Here is a 5,962-nt window from a genome sequence, read left to right as displayed (position 1 = left end):
TTTCCACAACTTTTGAATTTTGACTTAGAAAACATGCCAAGATGCACTTGGATATCACTTTGAGATTTCATTTATCTATTATTAGATACCATGGCCCATCAAAGAGCCAAACACAAAATAATTTCAATAGGACCTTGACATGTCCTAGAGTGCTGAAAGCAGAAAGTATAGCAGATAAAACAGAGTGGGTTAGCAAAATTAGGACCTTATTCAACCTTCAAAAGGCGTATCAATAGAAGGACCAGTATTATTGTTGTCTTGATCTTATCCATTATTCTATACTAGGTGTTTTTTTTTGGTAGAAGGGTGGTACTACACATTTTGCAAACATCTACGCCTTCTAGAAATTATAGGATCATTTTAGTTACATTTGAAAACATTAATCAAGAAAAACCATATGTGCAGATATAAACATTCATCACAACATGTCCAATTTAGAAGCATTTTTCTACGTTTAGTTTATCCTCATCCTCTTTTTATTAGTATTGTTGCATTTATTTTATGCATCTTCATTAATCTCAGCACTTGTGCAAGTAGCCATTACGAATGACAAATGATTGATCTACATTTAAGTCTCTTAAATGAATTGTTAGTAAACATAAAAATTAAAACTATCCTATCAAACGAATCATAGTTTTGTCCAATTATATATTATTTCCAAGTTTAGCAACCCATAATTATTAAATGCCATGTACTCTTTTGTAGTGGTACAAGCCATCCTCATAAATCAAATATGATCTTACCCAAGCATTCAACAAAGATATGCATGATCTTAATCATTAGCTTTCTCAGGGCTCCGAACATCTACCAACCAAATTGTGAAAGTTGTCTCACAAAATATATCACCAAGGGATATAGTTGTTACCTTTGTTCTTTTGGAGATCGAGTCAAAATTGACTATTATATTTGACGCTATTCATTCAAAAGATTGACATGTGAAGTCACAACTAAGCTCAACTGTTTCAACTTTCATAATAGTTTTCTAGCCTCTATGTAGTGTGTGTTTGTGTAAGCTATCTGAGAATTAATGTGACTAGAAGAAATATATTCATGTCTTTCTTAAGATTGCTACATACAAAATTCACAATTTTTGAGATCTCTCTCTCTCTATGTATATATATATATATATATATATATATATATATATATATATATATATATATATATATATATATGTATGTATGTATGTATGTATGTATGTATGTATGTATGTATGTATGTATGTATGTATGTATGTATGTATGTACGTACGTACATACGTACATACGTATGTATGTATGTATGTATGATAGCTATCCCAGAGTTGATATGGCCAAAGATATTCATGTCTTTCTCAAGAGTGCCATGTACAAAACACCAAATTTTGAGCTTTCATGTTCATTCTAATGTCTTTTCTCTTTGACACTATCTGTTTAATTGTAAATAATTCATCCCTATATAGCTTGTTTAGATTCTCTCAGTCTAGAGGGTTGTCCCATGGAAATATCTTGGGATCCAGATTATTGATGAAGTTTTGGGATGATGTGACATGAATAGTGGATGTATATTATTTTGAATTTTACACGTGCGATCCGATAGATTTTATTACAGGCATTTCTAAATCTTTGTTTCAACATAAAGAATGGTGAAAAAATTGGCAATGACTCTGACATCCCTCTTTGTTATCTAGCGATGGCAAAAATTGGAACCATTCTTAATGAGATTTACAAATTGATCCAAGAATAGTCCAAGTGTCTACAGGTGGGTGATGTGAGTAGACTATGCAAATTCAGCTCTATTTCCTTCCATTTGGTGGTGTTCGGTCCAGGTTTGCATTAATGTAGAATACTGCACAGGTAGTGATTGATTGCTATCACTGAGACACATGTTACTATAATTTTCAGCAATAATCATGACACACAACCCTACATGCCTGTCTTTCAAATAATATAAATGGAAGATGCAATTTTTTCTTTCATAATAATCATTTTTATTTACTTAAATAAGATTCCCTAGCAGAGTTAGGGACAATTTCGTCCTCATTTTTACACAATGCTGATGTCTTCCCTGCTTCTTTCAGATCTGTTCTTGCCATCTTTTCTGAACAAAATTATTCTGGGTTTGAGAGAAGATTAGTATTGTGCAACATATGGAAGTTTTCATTTTTTTGTCATGTGAGGTTATTTGAGCTTCTTGTTCAACCTTTTTGTTGATCCCTTGCCTTGGTATCCTTATGAATGATAAAAATCTCTGCTTTTGGAATCCAAAAGAGATGAGGGACCTCATTTGAAGGGCTTCCTTCCCTTGCTATTCACTATTTAATGCAAAACATTAGGTTGGGTGGTGAAGTTAGAGGGTGGATAAATTTTTTCCTAGAGTCTGAGGATCCTTTTGCCAAGGAGGCAGTTCTTGTCATTTTTTCTGAACAAACTTATTCTGGGTTTGAGAGGAGATTAGTATTGTGCAGCTTATGGAAATTTTCACTTTTTGTCTTCTGGTGTCATTTTAAGCTTCTTGTTCAACCTTTTTGTTGATCCCTTGCCTTGGCATCCTTATGAATGATAAAAAATTCTACTTTTGGAATCCAAAGATGCGAGAGCACGTTTGAAGGGCTTCCTTCCCTTGCTTTCCACTATTTAATGTAAAACATTAGGTTGGATGGTGAAGTTAGAGGGTGGATAACTTTCCCCTAGAGTCTGACCCTTTTTCCAAGTTGGTTGTTATGTAGGGGGCTGTAACTTGGAAGTAATAAAAGGTGATAACAACCTTGAGCAAGAGTATCAACCTTATTCCAATATCTTTTAAGAGGGAAAATTTGTCAACCAACAATATATTGCCAATATCATTGTGTAAAGAATCATTTTTGGAAAAGTGTAAAGAACTAGTATTTCTAGATAGGATTGTAAAGCTACTGCAAAGGATTGCTAACTTGAATCATTATGCCATAATGGAGTGTCTAGTTGTATTGAGAATTCACTTGAAATAAGAATCCAATGAAGATAGAAATTCTTTATGATTTCTATTTTGAAATGCTTTATGTTCAATTTTTTGGGAAGAGTAAATGTTATCTCCATCCATGCCTTAGGAGGATGGTAACAAACATGCCTCTACAACTATCGAGAAGGATGCGAATACATAGTTTTACTTTAGCAAAGAACTCTACTTTTTTGCATGTCAATAAAGGTCTTGATTCCTAGATACTCCAGATACTACTTTAATTCACCATAGCCTCTCCAACCAATAGAAATGGTTAATTTTATCGTAGTGCTTATGTGGCAATATCATGGTGCCTAAGTGGCATAGTAATTGTATATTAAATTGGCACCTTCTATGCTCAAATGGTTGCTAATCTTTGTTTCATGGATTTCTATTCTAGCACATAGTGTAATTGTGCTGAAAGTAGAAAGTATAGCAGATAAAACATAGTGGGTTAGCAAAATTAGGACCTTATTCAACTTTCAAAAGGCATATCAATAGAAGGACCAGTATTATTGTTGTCTTGATCTTATCCATTATTCTATACTAGGTGTGTTTTTTTGGTAGAAGGGTGGTACTGCACATTTTGCAAACATCTACGCCTTCTAGAAATTATAGGATCATTTTAGTTACATTTGAAAACATTAATCAAGAAAAACCATATGTGCAGATATAAACATTAATCACAACATGTCCAATTTATTTGTAGATATATTTTCCTATCAAGAAAGACCATGCCTGACAATATGAACGCTGAAAAAAATGAGATAATGGTTGTATTGTGGCTTAGTTCCGAATAAAACCTAATAAATGTTATTGTCCTTGCAAGAAGTGTAAAGGCTTAAAGACTCGAAGAATTCTAATCACAACGGCCCAGAGTCATTGTAGGCAACATGGTCATGTTGAAGGAGGCCATGATTTTCGTCCATTGCTGAATGTGGATTTCCTACTGGAGGAACATGGAGGTGTGAATATCCAAGCTGAGGATAACACTCTCATGGAAGAAGATGATAATGTGCCAGAGGACATGATTCAAGAAGATGGTATTGAGGCAGGTGATGAAGAGGCTCACAATGATGGTACTAGATAATTTGATAATGATGATGAAGATGGTATTGATATACCTTTACTTGAGAAGGCACACGAGCCCTTATATGAAGGCTCCCAAACAACTCTACTCTCAGCTATAGTGTTTTTGGTGAACTTAAAGGTTATGAATGGTATATCTAATGTAGCAATGTCACTTATGCTAAGGTATGTCATTTTTGTCATCTTCAATGTTAGCATACAATTACTATTCGTTATATTAACAATGCATATTTGTTGTTGTAGGTTGATTAGTGAGCTTTTGTTACCACCATCAAACATTTTGCCTCGTTCGTACCGAGAATTGTCTAACATTATGGATCAGATTGGAATGAAGTATCAAACAATACATGCATGTCCCAATGATCACATTCTATATCATAAACAATATGAATTTGTAGCAGAATGCCCTAATTGTCATAGTAGTAGATATCAGTCAGATCAAATAACAAAAAAAGTGCCTCACAAGGTTCTTTGGTACATTCCCATTATTCCACATCTTCAACGGTTATTCAGGTGCACTACCTTGGCACAATTTATGGATTACCATGCATGCAATAGACGTTAGGATGACATTATGTGAATGCCTGCCAATGGTTTTGCATTTAAAGAGATAGAAGAAACATGGTCACACTTTAAAGAAGAACCTCGTAATTTGAAGCTTTCATTGGCAGCGGACGATGTTAATCCATATGGAGATATGAGATATGTTTACTCAGTGTGGCCTATTTTTGTTATTAATAATAACATTCCGCCTTGGATGTCCATAAAGAGGGAGCACATAATGTTGTCAATGATTGTGCTTGGTATTTTTATCATTTTATAGTTATCTAAATTAATTTATAAATAGTGCATGAAAATGGCCATAATAATAATGTAATGTTTATGTTCATTCAATTGCTAGGTAAATACCAAGTGAAAGATATGAACATGTATATTGAGCCCCTGATTGACGAGTTGTTGAAGTTATGGAATGGCATCACTATGTATGACATCTCTAGATCGATAGGACATCGACAATTTCAATTCCATGCAATGCTTGTATGGAAAATACATGGTGCCCCTGGGTTAACTCATTTTTGTGTTATGTTATATTGTTAATATCACATATTTTTGGTCTGTTATAGTGTTTACACATTACTATCAAATGTTTAAGTTGCACACGATAATTGTATATGATCCACTTCTACATGATCTTGTAGGTCTTCAGACAAAGGAAAAATTCGTATGTCCAATTTGTGGTCCGAAGATGAAATCTCATCATTCAAGAACTTTAAGAAAGCAGGTGGTTGATGAGTTTAGACACTTTCTTTACAATAATCATAGGTATTGAATTGCCAAAAAACATCTTTTCAATGGGAAAGAAGAGACATCATCAAGGCCACGAAGAATGACACCTCATTTATGGAAGTTGGAATATGATCGACTAAATTGTCAAGGTAATATCCAATTTGTCGTCTGAAGTTTAAAATTTGTATTTTGATATTGTCTTATATTTACTAATGTTGTAATTGATGCTTGTGAAGGTCGTCAAGGCATCAATGACCAACTTCCTAGAGGAATGAAAATTTATCCTACTCAATTTAGTAGGTTACCGTACTACAATGATCTCCCAATTACAGATTTGTTTGATGCTATGCATATTGGAAAGAATGTAACAGAGACACTATGGAAAATGTTGGATGGAAGGCATGATAGAGAACAAATTGCCAAAATTTGTACGGACATTCATGAATCCAATCATGCACTAAAAGATTCCATTGAATCAAATAGCAATGGAGACTACATAAACATAAGCACCCTTCCTTGGTTATTAACGGAGCAACAGAGTGATGCATTAAAAGAAGTCATAAAAAAAAAAAAAAATTCCAATAGGATTTGCTGCAAATATAAGCACTCTTCTATCAAAGAAAGATGATTT

This window comes from Cupressus sempervirens, chromosome 3 (assembly GCF_028749045.1).
Source record: "Cupressus sempervirens isolate cs-2001-9-10 chromosome 3, ASM2874904v1, whole genome shotgun sequence".
Classification (NCBI taxonomy): Eukaryota; Viridiplantae; Streptophyta; class Pinopsida; order Cupressales; family Cupressaceae; genus Cupressus; species Cupressus sempervirens.
The sequence above is the reverse complement of the archived record's forward strand: the minus strand, read 5'-3'. Positions refer to the sequence as shown.